The 22,332-nt window shown below is 38.4% G+C and overlaps 1 protein-coding gene across 1 annotated transcript in view; it reads left to right on the top strand.

Annotated features, from left to right (window-relative positions):
* The window catches only part of ptpn18 (protein tyrosine phosphatase non-receptor type 18), a 174,490-nt gene that overhangs the window by 94,917 nt on the left and 57,241 nt on the right, over nt 1-22,332 (top strand). The window lies entirely within an intron of this gene.

Raw genomic sequence — 22,332 nt, 5'->3', positions numbered from 1 at the left:
CTCGGAAACTCTGGGCTGTCAAGTCTGAGTTTGTCTGACGTCAATTCAAAATGGTGACTTACACCGTGATCTTCAGTGAAAGCTGTAGTATTATATTGTTTATTAGTACTTCTGTCAGTTTGTATTTCATTAAATCATTTGTACCAACAGTGTTGTCCAAGCTGTATCGGCAGAAATCTTGCTATGATGTTTGGATGCACAAAATACAGAGTAATTTGTTGTTTAGTAGTTGTCTGTATTCCAAAACGGCAAGCACAGCAAAGGTTTTTGCTGGAGGCATCCATATTGTATTTCAAATGTTTTACTGGAACACAGTCAACTCAGGTGTGATGTCATTCCCAGCTCCAACATCTGAATTCTGAGGCAAATGAAATGCACCAATAGACACCACAGTGGACAAACCACTGTACCCTCTCCCTTCTTCTGTTTGATGCATTGTGGACTGTGAAAGGGACAGCAAATTTTTACAAGCCTGAGAATTCAAAGGAAAACAGTAGTTTGTTGCAAATTAGCAAGGTGTGCATTTATGTGGCACCATCGGCGCAACACACATTTGTGCGGTGCACCAGATACGCTACAGAGTGTACCCCCCAATTCTTGATGGTAGGATGGGGTTATGGGGAGTTGTCCATTATTTGTTTCGGTACTGGCACTTGGGTCCGAAAGCTGGTATCAATACTGAAGTCAAACTTTTAGTACAGATCCAGCACTACAATTGATCCAGATGGAACAGAAAATATTTTATTCTAAAATTTGAAGGGATGTGTGCAGAAATGTCCTGAGTTAAAAAGATGTCTCTAATATATTTATATGCCTTACATAAAGTTATATACTTTTACATCTTCAGTTGATATAGATTGAGTGTGCAGTGAAAATTGCAATGTTGATTTCACTATTACACTGCTCATGGAAAACCGTGTACTTTAACAGCGTAGATATTATTTCATCAATTTTTTTTCCCTAGATTTCTGTCCTTTTCGATCAGTGCCATAAAAGTTACCCATAGAACTGGTCAAGAAAGCAAAGTACAGTAGAGCACAATCATTGCTTCAGTAAGTTAAGTTTATTGTTGTGTTCACAGTTAAATTAAATTCTTAATAGCATGTCTGCCACAGACTGTTGAGATTAGTATTGACAATCCCTTGCTAACAGTTATTTGCAAATCCAGCAATGGCTGTGCAGGCCAATCCTAGAGTGGCAGACCCGGCAAAATGCTTTACAAATGTAATGTAAAAGAGAGGTGTCTGTAGATTAGGAGAACTTTGGCTGCTCTTTCCTTCTCTATCGCCTCTCTTTGAAAGAAGCAATGAGCCCCTCTTCAAGGAATGAAATGGCCTTGTATGTTACTTGAAATCAAGTGGTCCGATTTAGAGTCATTTGTTCCCATGTTTTTGGGTCTACCTTACATTGTTTAAGGTGGGCCTTAAGATTGTCTTTGTAAAATTGTTTTGCCCCCATTGTTTTTGCTTGCCCTTTGTCAGCTGACTGTAGAGAAGCTGCTTAGGAAATGTACTATCTGGCAGGTGTATATAGTACCCAACCCACCTGAGCTGATGTTGCATAATTTGAGCTTCTATGCCCAAAATTCCAGTCTCAGTAGTATGCTAAAGTTGGTCCTTCTGTTTTGCCATGAGATGTTCAAACTTTTCTGGAGGAAGTACTGCTGCTGCTGTTCCAATTTCCTCATGTGTTGTCCGTAAGTGATCCATGTCTCATATCCTTACAACATGGATGGTAGAATCATTGCTTTGTAAACAAAGATCTTAATGGCAGATTGGAGATTATGGTTACAGAACACACGCTTTTTTCAGACATCCACGAAAAAGTGTTGGTTCATTGGATTCTGTACTGAAGTTCTTTATCCAATGTTGTCTTCTGCGAGAGTGACTACCAAGATATGCAAAGTGCCTGGCATGGTGGTTGGCCTGGAGCAGGCTGGCGCAATACCTTGGTCTTGCCAATGTTTAGGCATAAACATAGGCTTTTATAGACCCTGGAGTAGTTGTTGAGTAGCTGTTGAGAGCTACTTGACGTTCTTCTTTGGAATGTGCAAACAATGGCACACTCATCAGCATATTGATGGTCACTGAGATGTTATTTTCGTCTTGACACTAAAACAGGAGATGTTAAACATGTTGCTGTCTGTTTTGTAGAGGATACTGATGCACTGGCCTTATGTAAGGATATGGAGTGAGGCTAGAAAAATTATGTAGTGTTGGTGTAGGCACAGATAGTGAAGTGTTCAGTGATAGAGCCATGACAGGTACCTTCATATCATCGTGTAAAAGTTTAATTATGGAGATTAATTTTTTTGGTCAGTTAATGTTTTCTACAATGTGTCATGGTTGATGGTGTTGAAGGCTTTATAGTTAATAAAGACTATAAATAGCTCTTGGTGTCTGTTCCTGCCATTTTTCTTATAATTGTCTAGCCGCCAAAATCATGTCAATAGTACCTCTTGAAGGCACACTGGGTTTCAAGAAGGCTTGATTCCACCAGATGATATATGAGGATACGGGCCAAGGTTTTCCCTGTGATGGAGAGGAGCAAGATTGACATGACATTCCCCGTGAATCACTTGTGACAAGATGAAAACTGAAGGTGGCCGAGTCTATCTGGAATATTCTGTCGCAAGGACCAGTCTTAAGCATATCATCAGAATGGGATGAATGCCTCCACTTTATAGTAATTAAGACCGTTCACTTTTGTTTTCTTTGGCACACTAACAATTAAAATTGGAGCTAAACTCCATGTGGAATCATTTACTTTAAGCAATTGATGCATTATATTTAGTCTTCCAAAATTCAGTAAAAATTGAGACACGCGAGTAATTTTCAAAACACCATCTATAGAAATGTTTAGGAGACTAGACCAATGACATTGCATCTTTTGACCAGCAGAGGGCGACTAACCCTAGCTCATGTGTTTATGAAAATGTACAGGTATGGTCTCTGCAGATAGATAGATAGATCAAACTTTATTTGTCCCAATGGGGGATTTGGCCTTTTACAGCATAAAGAAACAAAATGTTCAGAAGTAATATTTAATAATATTGGCTATACTATTGTAAATGTAAAAATGTTCAATGTTAGTGTTAAAAATAGTTCTAACTTTGTGATCTCTTTAAAGTGTATATTTACGAAAGTATAGCTTTCTGATAGAGTGCAAAAAACAGTTAAAATTTTAATGAAAAATATTCCAGTTTAACCTTTAAACAAATGTCTGGGAGATATCAATATTAACAAGATGGAACACTAACAAAACTCAAACTGACTGCAATGTCTGGATGGTTCAGTTTAACCACAGATCTTCTAACTCTGCTAGTAAGGAAAGGCTGAAAAAATTGACTGTACACTACAGCTTGTGTTAAATTAAAGACTATCAAAAAACAAAAGTGGCAGGATGAGGATCAGCACCTCCAAACTTGAGGCCATGGTCCTCAGTAAGAAAAGTGTGGACTGTCCTCTCCAAGTGGGACTTGAGTTACTGCCTCATGTAGAAGAGTTTAAGTATCTTGGGGTCTTGCTCGTGAGTGAGGGGAAAAGGGATGGTGAGATTGACAGACAGATTGGGGCGGCAGGTGTAATTATGCATCGCTATACTGATCTATAGTGGTGAAGAAGAAGCTGAGCCAGAAGGCAAAGCTCTCGATTTACCAGCAGATATATGTCCTTACCCTCACCTATAGTCATGAAGTGTGGGTAATGACTGAAAAGACAAGATCGCTGGAACAAGTTGCCAAAATGAGCTTTCTCCACAGGAAGCCTGGGCTTTCCCTTATAAATAGGGTGAGACCTGCAAACATTCAGAGAGGCTAGGGGTAGATCCGATGAATCCTCCACGTCAACAGGAGCCAGTTGAGGTGGTTCGAGCATCTGATAATGATATGACCGGGACGCCTCCCTGTGGAGATTTTACAGGCAAGGCCAGCTGGGAGGAGATCTTGGAGGAGAACTAAGGTTCACTGAGAGGATTGTATCTCACAGATGGCCTCTGGCATGGGTTGGTAAGTGTGGCTGAGGAAAGAGATGTGTGGGTCTCACTGTTAAAACTGTTGTCCCCGTGACCCGGTCACAGGTAAGGAGTGGAAAATAATTGAATTCGTGGAGCTGTTTATATAAACTATCAGAATAATTATAGATGGTAATAATATTTTTATATAAGAAAGGCTTTTAAAGTTTTGTAACAGGCCTATTTATTTTTAGATTGCTAGCCACTAATGATTTAGTGTATAACACTTCAACTGGAATTACCCCATTTTGGAGAACTTAAGAATAAGTCCTTTGTTTGTGGACCATGGAGGACATGTGGAAAATGTATGCATGGTGTAACATTCAGGTGCTTTCAGGGACTTGGCTAATAGTTTTGAAAGTTTATTTACTTCATCAAAGACAATAGATCTCACATGTTTAGTTTTTTTAAGAGATTTAAAAACAAGCCATATCAAAAATAACAGTGATAAAATTGCATACGGTGGATTCAGAAAATATAGAATTTATTGAAATTCCAGCATACTTACATGAATTAGAAATTTCTTTTTTGAATTTTAATAAATTTGAAACTTTTCTGAAAACATGTTTTGACTTTGACTTTAATAGTAGATTGATGGGCAAAAACAGCATATTTATCCATTTAAAAAAAATCTACAAAACAATACAGTGGATTCAGAAAGTATTCAGATACCACCACTTTGTCATTTTACTTTCCTTGCTTACATTTTTTTTATTTTTAAGGTTATTATTATTGTTGTTTTTATGGTCACTTAATTAGGTACACCTATCTAGAACTAGGCATGACCTACTTTTTATCTGAATTGTTGAATCTATCCCTTAAATAAGGTGTTGCATGCATTCCTTAGCCACACATTCATGCTATGAAACATGTGCTCCTCTTCAGTGTATTGAACTGAGATGTGCAGGTCATTGAAGTAAACTACACTCACTACTGTGTGTGTGGAATGAGCCAGAGAAGATGTGCACTTGGTGACATGACAAATTATTTTGCAGGGAATGTCCATTTGAAGAAAGTTAGACTGTAGCAGTGAAAGGATATACATGGTCAGTAGCAATGCTTAGGTACATTGTGGCATTTTATTGCTGCTTAGTTTATATTAAGGGGCATAATGTGTTCTAAGAAAACATTCTGACACACTACATGGTTTTGTTTATTACAGAATTCTCTGTAACCTCAAGAGAACATAGAGCTTCCCAAATGCTGGCACTAAACAATTGTAACATGGTCACAGACAATTAGAACTCCTGTCCTGCTCATTCTAATGTTTAATCGAGTAACATCTAAGCCTCTTGACTATGCTATTTAGTATATATTAAGTTGAAGCCACATGTTGGATGTCAGGAAGAAAAGGGTATTTAAAATATAAGTACAGTAGTTATTCTTAGTAAAGTGGCCAACTACGTGCATTTACAACTTTCAATAAAGTGTTTATGTATTTATATGTAAACCATACATTTGGCATTGTCCAGATGCAGTTAAAAATGTAAATATGTTGGCTATTCATAGAGACAGACCTAAGTAAAAACAATGTAAACAATATTCAGTATAGGTTCATTAATTTTAACTACAAAAATGTGTCATGATCTAGACTTTGTTGTATTTTTTTAAATCTCTTCCTTGGCCTTTAAAGATATTGGATGTATTGTTCTGGGGATATTCGAGGTCAAGGAATTAAATGTTTGAATCAGTTTTTTGATTTAGAACATATTTGAAGATGTTATTTTTGAAATGCATCTTCCCATGGCACTATTTTTACTTTTATTATGGGCACCAGCATGGTTTCCTGCTTATTATATAGAAATACCAGGCTGTTGCTAGGTAGGATGACAAGGAGTGAGTAACATGTGATATCTTTATTGCAACAGTAAAGATCTGCATCATAAACTTCCTAACACCCCATTCCTAACTGAGTTCTTTCTTTACTTTGACTTTTATTTACACCTTGCATTTTGGCTAATGCAATGTGTGATATTCCGTTTTTTAACTTGCTTGCTAACAGCTCTGGTGTGTGGGTGTGATGCTACTTTGAATTTAACTACTGGGTTTAGGAAGAATCTTATAATGGCTATAAATGTAATGAATTATTATTCCATCCCATCCATCCATTTTCCAACCCGCTGAATCCAAACACAGGGTCACGGGGGTCTTATTATTATTATTAAAGACGTACCTTTCACAAAGGTTATTACGATTCAGTTTCAATAATCCATTAGCTAGCTTTATCTTAACTACTAAGATACAATTAATAGTTCTCAGAATCAAAGTAGGTGTATTTATGGTCTGGGATATTAGTATTTCTTAAACTTTTTGTGACTGCTGAGCCCTAAACAAGAAATATTGGTCTACAGAACCCCTCTGAAAAAAAAACTTTAAAGTAATCAGTTATGTGAAAAGTATTTTAATCAAGAAAATATTTTTAAATATATGCATATACACTATATTTATGAAAAAATGAAATAAAACTGTTTCAGGCATGAAATGTTAATGAAAAGGATGTGCTGGAATTGTACAAGTATGACATATCTTCGATATATTTGTTAAAGACACACTTAATGCAGGTGTCCAAAAGTATTTAGCCTATTTTGATAAACTGTTTTCATTGCAGTTGCTGTTGAAAATGTACTTTCACATAAGCATGTAAAAGGAGACTGGAGTAGATTTTTAAATGCTTATCGTCTTCAAAGTTCACACTCACTTTTTTTTTTTTTTTTTTACTTGGTAACTTAGTCTTCAAATTTTTTGACATAACATCTGAGGAAAAAATCATCCAACATATCTTCTTTTAATCGTTGATGGACCATTCTTTACTTGTTCATTGAGATAAGATGGATCCAGAATCCATAAAAAACCCTTCTTTTGAATCCTGACTTTCATGAAAATAGTCTTCAGATTTAACTAATAACTAATGTAATTCATCACATTAAGTTTTAGTTGGTTAAAACTATAATTTTCATTTCCCTTTTCTGCCTCATTCATTTGGTCAGTTAAGTTTTGAAGTTATCAAAGAGATTATTTTCAATTCTTGGTATACAAAGTTTTATTTTCTTCTGTGTTATTAGAACTGTCATTGTTTTATATGTTTCCTGAAGTGTTAAGTTAAACTTTTTCAAAAGCTGAAGTAGGTCTGCTGGGTAGCATAACTTCATATTCCAATCAGTATCGTTGAAGAACTGCACAAGGTGACAGCTTTTGTTTGATTGGAATACAATTATTTCTGCTCTCCGGTCATCAGTCTTTTTAAAAATCTGACCTTGCAAAAAACAGCAAACATCTGCACTGTGTTGCTTACTTGTACAGTGGAACATCGGGTCACGACCATAATTCGTTCCAAAACTCTGATCGCAACCCGATTTGGTCATGACCCGAAGTAATTTTCCCCATAGGATTGTATGTAAATACAATTAATCTGTTCTGGACCGTACGAGCTGTATGTAAATATATATACGCTCGCTCACACTCTCTCTCTCTCGCTGCACAGGGAGAGACAGAACACGTGCGGAAATCATCGGCGTGTACGAACTGGAAGGGAAACTGGCTTGTTCGTCACCCAAGTGTGTGGTCATGAACAGATGCAAAAGTTTTGCGAACTTTTTGGTCGTAACCTGATTTGTACGTCGTCCGAGACGTTCGTGACCACTGTATCCACTGTATTGGTAAAAAAAATTACCGTAGAAATATTAATATCTTCAGTCTAGTTAATGTGCATACCTAAATGCATGGTGACAAATACAATACTACATACATCAGGTAATGGAAACATTTAGTAATAATCATGGCAGACAGTGGAGGCTATGCTTTCTGATTTGGGTGAGCTCAGATCAGCATTGCATTAAATTCTACCTATTCGGCGGTGATCACTACTAATTTTTCCAGTAGCTATAACTGATACAAAGCAGTATGACTGGCTCACAGAACTGCTATAAGATTTTGCGGAACCTTAGGGTTCCCTGGAACACAGTTTAAGAAAGATTGGTATAGGTGATGTTTTATTCCTTTCGTGCTCACCTTTCCCCACACATGTGGAAAGATCTCGAGTGTACTTTTCTAAATTTATTCATGAGCTTTTCTCCTTCATTGCCTTTTTTGCATCTTCTGGTTGTGGGTGGAACTGTAGTTTTCTCTTCAAGGTCTTTACATACAGTGTCCTCGGTTGTTAGTAAAGTTACGTCTGCTGGGCAGCTGGTCATCAGTCGACTCCAGTCATTAGATAGATAAATGCGTAGCTTTTATGTAGGTCCCCCTCTCTTGCTTGTACACTTGCTTTCCTTATCAAGGTTTGAACTCCTGGCTCCCTCACCCATCTCCAATACAGACCAGTCTTCCACTCTTTCAGTCCTTTATCAGATTACCCTTCAGATTAAAAGGGATTGCTCCAACCTTTGTTGCAAATGCATTCTAGACAATGGAATACGGGGCGGCACTGTGGCGCAGTGGGTAGCGCTGCTGCCTCGCAGTTGGGAGACCTGGGGACCTGGGTTCACTTCCCGGGTCCTCCCTGCGTGGAGTTTGCATGTTCTCCCCGTGTCTGCGTGGGTTTCCTCCGGGCGCTCCGGTTTCCTCCCACAGTCCAAAGACATGCTGGTTAGGTGGATCGGCGATTCTAAATTGGCCCTAGTGTGTGCTTGGTGTGTGGGTGTATTTGTGTGTGTCCTGCGGTGGATTGGCACCCTGCCTGGGATTGGTTCCTGCCTTGTGCCCTGTGTTGGCTGGGATTGGCTCCAGCAGACCCCCGTGACCCTGTGTTCGGATTCAAAAATGGATGGATGGATGGATGGACAATGGAATACGACAATGGAATACCTGTTAGAAAGAGTAGAAGTTATGGCCAGGTTGAGAGCAGTGTGCTTGGTAGAGAGCCCAGATTTGTAGTGTGCAAGGATTTTAAAAGGAAGTTTGACTATTGGAGCTAAGTTTTGTCCATCAGGGTTGCCAGTCGTTGAGTTGTAGCTTTGTTTAAGCTTGGGTATTTAGATAGTGCCTTGAAGAGCCATCTTTGAGATGTCTCTTGACTTGTTATTGATCATTTTATCAGATAAGAATGCAGAGGCTGCATTCCAAAGAGTTTGTGGCAGCAACTTTTTAAGCCATGGATTTGTGGTCCAGGCATTGCAGGATGGGTAATGCCAATCTGACCTATGTTGTTCCTATTTGGTTTTAGACTGTGTTATGATGAGAAAATTGTTTAATCTAAAAATGATGATTCATCCTAGATAAATTTGTCAAGTAATAAACTAACTAGGTTCTATAATTGTATATTATTTCTTATAGAAGAAATACCTGTTGTTGACCAGATACATGTAAATGATTAATATTTCTATTAGTCATACAGATGTACAGTATAAACTGTATATCATTTCGTAACAAAAGTAGGGAAAACTGTATTTGGCTAACCCTTGACTCTCTTTCAATATACCTTTCAGATGCAAACTTTACCCCATACTACCCACAGCCTTCCAGAAATTAAATACCAAAATTTTAAATTGGCTTCCATATTAGTTTATGAGTTAACTCTGTCACAGACATTATATATTTTAATATTAAAATATTTAACATAAAAATGTGGGTATCTATAGATTCTTGCATTCAAACATGATATTTGTTAAGGACAATCCATTACAAACACAGAAGTCCAATGTCCATTTACTGCATGGATTCTGATCAGGTAGGCATTTCGGTTGTTGTTACCATTATAAGACAATAATATCCATCATCTCTAAAAAGGCAGAATACTCTGAATTATTGTTGCAGCATACACAGTTTCTGTAAGCATGGCACCCTGCCAGGAATTTGTGGGTATCCTTGCACCTGCCCAAGACCTCCCTCATGGGGCAATTCCAGAGTAGAAAAGAGACCATCTTTAATCAAGAAATCTAGTTACAGCACCTCTGCATACTGTACAGTATATAGTGAGCATTTTTCAAACTCATGTTCGAGTTCCAGCTCCTTCCCAACTAAAGAAATTAAATTCCAAATCTCAAAGGCCAATTTCAGTTTCTAAAATTTAGTAAGTCTGTATCTATCCCAGGGGTGGCACGGTGGCGCAGTGGTAGCGCTGCTGCCTCACAGTTAGGAGACCCGGGTTCGCTTCCTGGGTCCTCCCTGCGTGGAGTTTGCATGTCCTCCTCGTGTCTGCGTGGGGTTCCTCCAGGCGCTCCGGTTTCCTCCCACAGTCCAAAGACATGCAGGTTAGTTGGTTTGGCGACGATTCTAAATTGGCCCTAGTGTGTTTCTTGGTGTGTGGGTGTGTTTGTGTGTGTGTGTCCTGCGGTAGGTTGGCACCCTGCCCGGGATTGGTTCCTGCCTTGTGCCCTGTGTTGGCTGGGATTGGCTCCAGCAGACCCTCGTGACCCTGTGTTCGGATTCAGCGGGTTGGAAAATGGATGGATGGAGAGTATCTATCCCATTCTTGTCTGTAGGTGCAAAAGTGATAAGTGCTTTTAAAATCCAACAGACAAAAAACAAACAGAGGTCAAATAAATAGTGCAGTGCAGAAGTTCAATAAATAAATAAAAACTGTGATGGTGGAGGTTAAAATCAAGCCATAAGTTCATTAAAACAAGGTTCAAATTACGCAGAAAGCTGTACCTTAAATTTTCCCGAACCCTGATGCATCCCTTTAAATCCAACATCTCTCTGGCTTATCCTATTTGAATCTCATAGCATGGACAGACAACCTTCAGACATGCTCGTGTCCCAGCCACCCATCCAAAGGTGTTCAACGGGGCCTTAGAGTAAAACTTCTGTTTCTCCTACTTAACTTATAGTTAGGATACCCACTGGGCACCTTTCTTGGATTGTGTAGAAGGAACAGCCCCATGGAAAAAGACCAAGAATGTGCTTAAGGCCTGGAACACACGGAAAATTTCCAGGAGTAGTTTGAAGAAGTTGTTGGAGATAGTGTCTTGGTCTGTTCATCTTGGCACATTACCGCTAAGATTTTCATTAATGGAGTGCATTTAAGTGATAAGGAACTATATACGAAAAACAGTACCAAATTGAACCCCTAGGGAAAATTCATATCCTCCAGCAACATAAAACATTAAGTCACAGTGCAAAACAGTACCAAAATGTGTATTACATACAGTAAATACAAGAACTAGAGGTGTACACACAATATACCAAGTGTGAATGTAATGTATAGGTTCTCAAAATAAATACTGACCCAGTGGGAGGAAGCAATATATAGTCTGATGGCTAAGGGCAAAAAAGACCCTCAGTAGAACCTTATAGCACACTGTTGTGGGATGAGGGATTGTCAGCATTGGTAATGCTGGCCTTTTTTTAGATTTTTTTTTTTGGGCTGTCTTTCTGATCAGTTTGGAATTCACTGACCTGGTGTTGCACTCCTAGCAGATTATAGTGTTGAACAGAACAATTGCAACTTGAGACACTGATAGGACATCAAAAGAGGATCAGTGTATTTCATGTAGCAGGTTTTGTTGTTCACCCAGTCTAGTTTACCATTCAGAATGACCTGTAGTTATTTATAAGTCTGCACCACCACCACTTTCCCCATTCTAGTTTGGGATTGAGGGGGCTCCATGGCATTTTTAAGGAAAATATAATAAAAGGTTATTTTCATGCTGACAATACAGAGAGAGACTGAAAAAAAAAAGTTTTATGGCTTGAATATGCTCAATGAAGTGATCAACAAACTACTTTTGTGTAGAAGGATGGTCACTTTTTACAAATAATGCAACAAATGAGGTTTGTGGACTTGCAGATGGCCTGTTGTTCAAGATAATCTTCCACAGTGATCATAAACAATTTTATTGTTGATAACATATTTACTTAATTATATAGTGACACCTGTTACTCAGAAAAGTGCCACATGAGAATAGTGGCTCTGTTTTGTAGCATGAGTTTGTATGAGATAGTTGGTCAGTAAAAAGAGATCGAGTAAATTAGGATGAAAGTCTCTTGTGGTTTGTTAAATGGGGGTCATTTTGTTTAATGGCCTGTATAAGAGAAGTTGTTAGGATGGAGAGGATGATTGGGGACTGGGTTTCATTGCTGGTGTCCGTTTAGGTTGTAAGGTCTGCTCCTGGCTTGGTTGAGTGTACTGTCCACAATTTGGGAAGGGTATCTTCTGTTGATGAAAAAGCTTCTCATTCCAAGAGCCTCATTATACAGTAGAAGTCGACTTTGTTGCTGCAGAGGCAGTAGAGTCTGACAAGAATCTTTTGCGTACTAAGGATGGAAGGAGCTGTGAAGAAGGTAACTGTGTGAGTCAAATGACCTGTAATAAACAGAGATTTTAGGTCCTGCAATGTAGACGGAAAGATAGATGACAAATAATGGTAAAATGGTTGTAGATACGTTGACAGTGAACCTGTGTGATGGATGCAATCCGGTAAAGTGCTTCATTATTTCCTGTGGCCAACTTCTGGAAGAGGACACAGCAAAGTCTGAGTAAAGAAGAAAAACAGAACAGTCATGCAGTAATTTATGTTCGACCGAGTTGAGGCCATTCATACTTACTGCCTAGGGTCTTAGGCACCACATGTCAGTTTATCACATACAGTCCTATGAAAAAGTTTGAGAACCCCTCTTAATTCTTTGGATTTTTGTTTGTCATTGGCTGAGCTTTCAAAGTAGCAACTTCCTTTTAATATATGACATGCCTTATGGAAACAGTAGTACCTGTATTTCAGCAGTGACATTAAGTTTATTGGATTAACAGAAAATATGCAATATGCATCATAACAAAATTAGACAGGTGCATAAATTTGGGCACCCCAACAGAGATATTACATCAATACTTTGGTGAGCCTCCTTTTGCAAATATAACAGCCTCTAGATGCCTCCTATAGCCTTTGATGAATGTCTGGGTTCTGGATGGAGGTATTTTTGACCATTCTTCCATACAAAATCTCTCCAGTTCAGTTAAATTTGATGGCTGCCAAGCATGGACAACCTGCTTCAAATCATCCTGTAGATTTTCGATGATATTCAAGTCAGGGGACTGTGACGGCCATTCCAGAACATTGTACTTCTCCCACTGCATGAATGCCTTTGTAGATTTTGAACTGTGTTTTAGGTCATTGTCTTGTTGGAATATCCAACCCCTACGTAACTTCAACTTTGTGACTGATGCTTGAACATTATCCTGAAGAATTTGTTGATTATTGGGTTGAATTCATCCAACCCTCGACTTTAACAAGGGCCCCTGTCCCTGAACTAGCCACACAGCCCCACACCATGATGGAACCTCCACCAAATTTGACAGTAGGTAGCAGGTGTTTTTCTTGGAATGCGGTGTTCTTCTTCCACCATGCAAAGCGCTTTTTGTTATGACCAAATAACTCCATTTTTGTCTCATCAGTCCAAAGCACTTTGTTCCAAAATGAATCTGGCTTGTCTAAATGAGCATTTGCATACAACAAGCAACTCTTTTTGTGGTGTGAGTGCAGAATGGGCTTCTTTCTCATCACCCTGCCATATAGATGTTCTTTGAGCAAATTGTGCTGAATTGTAGAACGATGTACAGATGCACCATCTGCAGCAAGATGTTCTTGCAGGTCTTTGGAGGTGATCTGTGGATTGTCTGTAACCATTCTCACAATCTTGCACATATGCCGCTTCTGTATTTTTCTTGGCCTGCCAGACCTGGGTTTAACAGCAACTGTGGCTGTGGCCTTCCATTTCCTGATTACATTCCTTATAGTTGAAACTGACAGTTTAAACCTCTGAGATTAGCTTTTTGTAGCTTTCCCCTAGACCAGGGGTAGGCAACGTCGGTCCTGGAGTGCCACAGTATGTGCAGGTTTTTGTTCCAGCCCAGTTCCTTAACGAGAACTCAATTATTGCTGATGAAGCACATATTGCTTAAGTGACATTTTGATGCTTCATTTTAGTGGTCTCGCTTGTTAAGGTTCTCCAATCTTAATTGCTTATTTCAATCTTAAACTGCTGCATTCAGTGTTTTAATTGCTCCTTATTAGCAATAAGATGTAAAACAGGGGTAGGCAATGTCAGTCCTGGTGAGCCGCAGTGGCTACAGGTTTTCATTCCAACCCAATTGCTTAATTAGAAACCAATCATTGCCAATCTCAGACCTTATATTTAATTTTATGGCTTGTTAGTCTGTGCAATGTAAGGCTTTTATATCGTAGATTTTTTTCCTTTCCAAGGATATCATCCAAATGATTTGAAGCCTAAAACAGATCATTTTCAGTCTGTCACATTTTTCTATTAAGTGTTTTATTAAATCAAACCGTGCATGATGAACACACACAGATGTAATTGGAAAAAAGCTAGCTGGAGAACTGCTGGCTGCTTTGTCTTTTACATCTTATTGCTAATAAGGAGCAATTAAAACACTGAATGCAGCAGTTTAAGATTGAAATAAGCAATTAAGGTTGGAGAACCTTAACAAGCGAGACCACTAAAATGAAGCATTAAAATGTCACTTAAGCAATATGTGCTTCATCAGCAATAATTGAGTTCTCGTTAAGGAACTGGGTTGGAACAAAAACCTGCACATACTGTGGCACTCCAGGACCGACGTTGCCTACCCCTGCCCTAGACCATGATACCGAACAATCTTTGTTTTCAGATCTTCTGAGAGATGGTTTGAGGATCCCATGCTGTCACTCTTCAGAGGGGAGTCAAAGGGAAGCACAACTTGCAATTGACCACCTTAAATACATTTTCTCATGATTGGACACATCTATGAATCAAGGCTTAACAAGCTAATCCAACCAATTTGGTGTTACAAGTAATCAGTATTGAGCAGTTACATGCATTCAAATCAGCAAAATTACAAGGGTACCCACATTTTTGATTTAATTTCATACATCTAAATACTGCTTCACTAAAAATCTTTGTTTGGAAAACACCCCAGTACTCAGATGTTCCTAGGAAATGAAAGACATACCACTGTTATCTTTTTTGTTGAAAGTAGAGTAAATTATTATGCAGGCCATAGACCGATACCCTCTACATATCTGTTATATGTATATTTTATGTGCAATGAACAGATACAAGAAACAGGTATGTCTGATACTTTCAGCATGGATTTCTATAGTTTAATTAAAAAAATACAGTGCTGTACCTAAAACATACTGTAAAGATATTTTGATTCCTGCTGCCATTCTTCCATTGTTGTCTACTGTGCCACTTTTGACTTGCTGTGATATTTCATAGTTTACTTTTTTGTGCTTCACTGAATAAAATTAATAGTGTAACATCTAGCCACTCCGCCGAATGCTGGCACCAAGTGCCAATGGATCCTTTACTTGGCTCTTTTAGGTTCCGTGCTATCCTTAAAAGGGCTGCTCACTGTCACCGAGTTGGAATGTTTTTCGACTTTGGTACCTTTGCTATTTTTTATAAGCTTCCTTACATCTGGTTTTTAAACTGCTTATTTGCATGATGGAATGCCAGCTCTTACCTTTCATCCCAGACTGCTGCAACTTGTCAGCAGTGTTACATAGGTCTTCCTTCTTCTTTAAAACGGCACATAAACTATTGGAAACACGTTCACATTAAAGGCGTGCAGTCAGTGTCTGAGGCATAGCAGCAGGGCTTTTCAATGCTGCACTGACGGGTGGCATGCAGTGCAGCAGGGATGCTAAACGTGGTGTGTCTGTGTAGTGATATGTACATCATGGGTGGGCAGGCGAATCTCCTTTGTGGAGCTGCAGATGTACCAGTCTCTTTGCTGTCCTTTACTGAACTGATGCTGCCTTTGACATTTGAACTCCTGCTTCCAATCTTTTTGTGGAGATGGTTTGCACTTTGTTCTTTCATTAAGATGATATTAATATTTACAAGGTGTTTCTAAACCTTTTGTTATTGTTAGTATTATTATTTCACAGTGTCTCATATGTTTTCTGACTCTTGGACGGCTCTTTAAGATTTTCTTTGATTGGTGCTGCCCCATGTGGCTACTTCTTATGCATTTGGCCTGCACCACCTTTCCTTACATGAAACCCTACTGGCATTTAAAGTAAGCAAATCGGTGACCCTCACCAGACCCACAGAGGCTCAGTGGCAATGATATGCTCACTTTATGAGCAACCAAATGGCTGGTGCCAAATGGAGCTGTAAATCGGTTCATGACTGCATTCTACCCTGCCAACAAAGATTTTAACATAGTTGAAATGGAATGGACAAAAAAAATATATCTAACATATATTAATATCAAGGACCTAAGCTATGTTTTGTGGGAGGCTGCTCCATTCTTCATTAAGAAAAGCCACCTGTTCTTTGAGGGATGAAGGAGATGGAAGTCTGCAATGAACTCAACTCTAGAACTGTTCATAAAGGTTCAAAAAAATACTTAGATTGGAAGATCATTTTAAAACCATGTGTTCAGGAAACCATTCTTGAATAAGTTTAGCTGTGTGTATTATTTGGGGTGGGGGTTGGGTTGGAGGTATTACCTTGGGAAATGCAACCAAACTTCGTGAGAGAGCAGTGTTTGCACCTGGTCCTATAAAAAGGCTCCATATTGCAACTATAACCCCTGCATCCCCCTTTCTTTTGATCAGTGTGCAGGGTCCCGAGTTCTTAGATATGGTGTTGCCACCTCCAGTATTCACATTTAATATCTGTAACTATTACTTTCCCCTCCTTACCTAGTTTGAGACATTTAACTTAATAAAGCATAACAAATTCACAGTTTACTCTCAATTAAAAAAAAATCTTACTTACAGTAAATGCTCAAAGTAACAGTGATAGATACCCAAATATTACAAAATACAATTATATACAGTATACAACATGTAATAAAACCCAGTAACAAAAGGAACAATTTACAATAACATCCAACATCCTTCCAATAATAGTAACTGGTGAGCTTACCCCCTATTAATTTATACCTTTTAGGAATAATTCTTCACTCTCCACTGGGGGCCCCAATCATAGCTTGAGTGTGTTGTAGGCTCACCAAAATGTTCAGTTCACCTCCATGTGCTGTTTCTTCTCCTCACTCAGGTCTCTTCGTGTCCTGATGTGGCATCCTCCTTTTCGTTTCTGAGTCACCCTCTCTCTGAGAATGAACTTTGCTATCTGGTTTTCTTTCATGGTTCTATAGTGTTTTGCTGGAGCTTTCCTTACCCTCGTCTTTTCAGCATTATACTAGTGCTTTTCCTTTCTCTTTAGTTTTAGCATTGTGCTAAAGCTTTCCTCCTTAGTCCCTTTTCACTTCAGTGTTCTGCTAAAGCTCTCCTTTTGCTTGAAATTTCTGCTAAAGCATTTTCTTTAGCTCCTCATGGCTGCACCATCCTCCTTCTCCTTCCAGAGTTTTGCTAAAGCCTTTTTCTTTCTCTCTTCTCTCATTCTTTATTCCCTCAATCCTGTCCCTGTAATTATCCTATGCAGCCTGTACATAGACCAATCAGAGGGAACTAGAGGATATGAAGCTAAGCTTTATGCACCCTCTGCTGGTTAGGTTTACTATCTTCTACCAATCTTATTCGGGGTTATTGAATTAGCCTGATTGACACAATCCACTTTCTGCAATTTTTTTTCCTAAAATCTACTCCGGTTACACAACCATGCAGAGCAATCATTATACATAATAGCTTTTCACAAGATGGGTGTCGATAAAGTTATGGACTCTCCACCATATGTAATAGTCATTGTGGGTTGAAGGCTTCCTTCACATGTAAACCTGTCCGGATGTGGCAACTAGGGTGAAAGGTCACTTCTCAGATTATATTACTTTTTCCACCGTGCAGAGGTCAATGTATTGTGCTCTTTACACCAGTTTATGCATCTGTGTGTTTTGACTTTGGGTACAAGCAGCTTCTGATTGGCACCCCTGCTACCTAGGCTGTCTCTAGGAGGGTGTTGGTGTGTACATCTATATAAATAGATAGATAGCTGGGCAGTAAAGGATAAAGATAAGTTATAACAATTAAGTGCTTAAAGGTATCAATTTTATTTTCAGAGAGACTTACATTTCTGCAGTAGAAATATAGGAAGCTTGTCACTTTTTTATTGTATTACTTACAAAAAAGCATCTTTTTTTGGTAATGAATCACAGTAGATGATGTAATGCTTTCAGAATATTATGAGTCATCAAATTATATAATTTATGCAAGATATAAGGCTTTTTTGCAAAAAATTTGAGCAGATTATTTTCAAGAATGTACTAGGGGGCTTCAACCCCTGCTCGCTTCGCTCGCCAACTCCCCTGCCTGCGCTACGTGCCAGCAACTTCACGTCTCTGCCACTCTGGTATGTGGATTTCACTTTCACCAAACAACAAAACTTTTAATTCTCGCGGATACGCCTCTTCATTGGGAAGAAACACTACTTTTTCCCTTATGGCAACATGAATTAGACGATCTACAAGTCTCCGACTTAAAGTTTAAAGCCAAACAATATCTACATACTTCTGTCGTATCACCTACAGTGCATCACTTTTTGCACATTATGTTATGTTACAGCCTTATTCCAAAATGGATTAAATTCATTTTTTTCCTCAGAATTCTACACACAACACCCCATAATGACAATGTGAAAAAAGTTTACTTGAGATTTTTGCAAATTTATTAAAAATAAAAAAATTGAAAAAGCACATGTACATAAGTATTCACAGCCTTTGCCATGAAGCTCGAAATTGAGCTCGGGTGCATCCTGTTTCCCCTGATCATCCTTGAGATGTTTCTGCAGCTTAATTGGAGTCCACCTGTGGTAAATTCAGTTGACTGGACATGATTTGGAAAGGCACATACCTGTCTATATAAGGTCCCACAGTTGACAGTTCATGTCAGAGCACAAACCAAGCATGAAGTCAAAGGAATTGTCTGTAGACCTCCGAGACAGGATTGTCTCGAGGCACAAATCTGGGGAAGGTTACAGAATTGGGGGTCCACGATTCCAAAGCACTTTTTTTCTTTCATTATTTAAACTATTCACACAGATACCTGCCTCCTTGACCCACTACATCCCACTCTGACGCATGTATAAAGTATGTACTATAATGACAACAATGTTAAAGCAATGATGAAGTTTGAACGTAGATGCTGTGCCTACACATAAATCCCAACCATTCTGCTCAAACAGAAGTATACATCTGAATCAACCACTGTTGGGTGAAAAAGAAAATATAAGTCTTTTAGCAGCTATTTCAAAAAAACGTAGGAATTCAGAGAAAGCGAGTCTCCGCACACTGCCATTGAAAAAGAGATCAAGAGTTACTTGATGATTCCTGAGGTAGATAGTAATGTAAATCCGCTTGAGTGGTGGAAAACACAAGAAATACTTTTCTGCAAATTGAGAAAATTTCCAAAATAGTACCACTGCATCCTTTCTTCAAGCAGCCCTTCTGAGAGGGCTTTGAGCACCGGAAATTTTGTAACACATAATGGTGCTGCACTGACACCTGTTGCTGTGGACAGACTAGTGTTCCTCAGTAGAATTTTACAAATGTTTTTATTTTTCTTATATCTTTGTGCAATATTGAACAGAACTTATATTAGTAATTTATTTAAAAATGTTATAGGTTTTTTTTGTATCTGTGCAAAAAACTTGATTACAAATGCTATAGTTTTTTTTTCCTGTGCAGTATTTGACAGAACTTTGGATTTTTACACAATAGTAAAGTAGATTTTTGTTCTTGCTTGTATGTTGCGCAATTCAACTTACAGTAGAGCAGTTTATGTTTATACAGACTGTAATGTTCATGACCTGTAGTTCAATTATGATTAGTTTTTTATTCCCTTTGGATTCATATCTTGTTTACATTAAGGGTAAGTGTTTGTTTAAAATGCTCTAATTATAATAATTTTGTTGGTCTTTGGTGTAAATCCTGTAAGACCAAGCTAGATAAATTAGACTTTTACAAACATGTTTTTTAAAGGATGCAAAATATTGTCTAATTATTGTTATTGTCAAAGTCCCATAAAATATTGAAATACAATTTTTGCCAGTTTGAAATTGTTAGACATAAGCATAAAAACTGCATTTTAATGATGCTCAGAAAAGAGAAGTAATTACCTTTTCAATTGAGATCACCACCAATCCATAAAATATCTCATGAAACAGTCTAGTTCTTTTTTTAAAAAAAAAAAAAAAAAGGACGCATAAAAGCCCCTTTTGTCCAAGACCCTTGAAAATAAAGGTAGTCCAAAGACATATAACCATTCAGAATGCCCCTTAAGCATAGTAGTTTGTCCCATTAAATGCTATGTTGGGCTTGGTAGAAAGCAAAATCTGGAATTTTTATCTTTCAGGGTTTATTGACACACATATCAGTGTAACTTTTTAAAATAGAGGATCTTCATGTTACAATGGACCTATACTAAAAAGTCACAACAAATGAGTCTCTAACATTAGCCTTTCCTGAAAACAGGCTAAAAAAACAAATGGCCGGTTGACAACTAAGGAGAGAACAGCAAAAGCACCAGTTAACAGCACCCTTCAAACAACTTTGGATTTCCAGCAAACTGAATCTTTTTCATCCGCATACAGTATTCAATGATCAGTTAATGTCTGTCCTGGCACTATGAGATTCAAGCGTGCCTCTTTAAACAGATTCAGCTCAAGGCCAAGGGTTTGAACAGTGTTCTTGCTGCTCAAACACATCGACCAGAGCAAACAAGCAAACATTCCTGATGAAGTGCTGGTGATGGAGACTTGAAATTTTCTTTTTTCTTTTACTCAGAGCTGTGAGAAGAAAAAATGTACAGTTTTTCCAATGGGAAATCATTAAAAACATAAGCACAGAAACTGCATTTTAATGATGAGAAAAGAGGAGTAAAATTCCAATATGATGAAGCTCACAACATAGTTATTTTTTGTTGAGTCAAAGAGGAGCAGATTCAATTATTCATTTTTATTGCATTTAGCAGCTCACCAGTCAGGTGTCTGCCAATCAATGTCTATGATCTTTAACTTTGTGACCACTGTTTCTGTTATGTGTGTTAGGGGGAAAAAAATTCAGTTGTCAAAAATAATCACAGCATATGACAGTTTTTCTGACCAATGCACAAGTAATTTGGGCATTTATGGTAACCTCTTTGCAACTCTGTTAGTTTCCTCACTTTATTTTGAAAACTCACATAACAAAGTGCTAATTGTCAGACTTCCTTTATAGCTGCTGTGATCAACGTGCTATGACTCACTTTTGCAGTTGCATTTGTAATCCTGATTTAGTTACTTTAAAGATAAAGTTCTCATGTGGTGCTTCTGTTATTTTACCCAGCCTGTAAAGTTCTCATTCTAGTGCCACTTCCAATGCTGCTGAACTTTTAATAAACACTCATCAAAAGAGAAAGCACTGAGGGTAAAGTACAGTTCTGCCAGCCTGATGAGTGGGTGTTTAGGGAGGTCATCTGTTAAAAGAGTGTCTAAGAGCAATGAGACTTTCATTATAAGGAATGACTGAGTAAGGACAAGTGATGTCCACAACAAAGGTAAAACATTTAGGAAACCAAAAGCTATCCCAACAACTACAGAGCTTGACCAATGCAGTTTAAATATGAATACAGACTATCAACCGGGGCCTCAAAAGAAAAGCTAAAATAAAAAAGTGGGACAATTACATGTGGATAGGGCATCCAGAAATGGGTGTCTTGTGGACTTTTGGGGGAAAGACAGAACTTGGATATCTGCATTTTTTCCACTAACAATGACATTAAGTTCAAATTCGAGTTACTTGCATGTCTCCTAACACAGCATGAAGCAAGCATGTTAGGAAAGAAGAAGAATGACTGCTCCACTGTGCGCAACCTGCTGGTGTTAGAGACCAGGGGCCTCATGTATAAACGGTGCTTACACACAAAAATGTTGCGTATGCCCATTTCCATGCTCACTTTGCGATGTATAAAAACTAAACTTGGCGTAAAGCCACGCACATTCTCACGACAGCTCAATTCATCACGTACACAATTTTTCGGCTCGGTTTTGCAAACTGGCGGCACCCAGCATCAAAGTAGTGCTACTGGTCCTGTATGGTTTCCCTTTATTTTTTAGATTCACATCCCTGACGCGGCTTTATCAAATAAACTGAAATTAACCACATATTGTTTTAGTTTAAGGCATCTGATTGTAATTAACCTGTAACAATATAATAGTCCACGGAATGCCCAAACTATTCCAAATACCATGGCTGATTTAGCGTTGTTACTCTCAGTGCACCACTTAGAGTATTTTAACCCACTGTATCTGAATTTGGAATCACAACTCTACAGCAGCTGATCAAAAAGAGGATTATCGGAATACAGCATCTAGCACACGTGGCTTCAGCCATGCGCACAGCCTATTTGAACTGCTTCTATACAGCAAAGGCTTCACAGCCTTTCCTGTCAGGACCTGGCAGTTCAGAAGTAGTTTCATCCCAAGAGCTATAAACGCACTCAA

This window comes from Erpetoichthys calabaricus, chromosome 11 (assembly GCF_900747795.2).
Source record: "Erpetoichthys calabaricus chromosome 11, fErpCal1.3, whole genome shotgun sequence".
NCBI lineage: Eukaryota > Metazoa > Chordata > Cladistia > Polypteriformes > Polypteridae > Erpetoichthys > Erpetoichthys calabaricus.
This window is presented reverse-complemented; position numbering and strand designations above follow the sequence as displayed.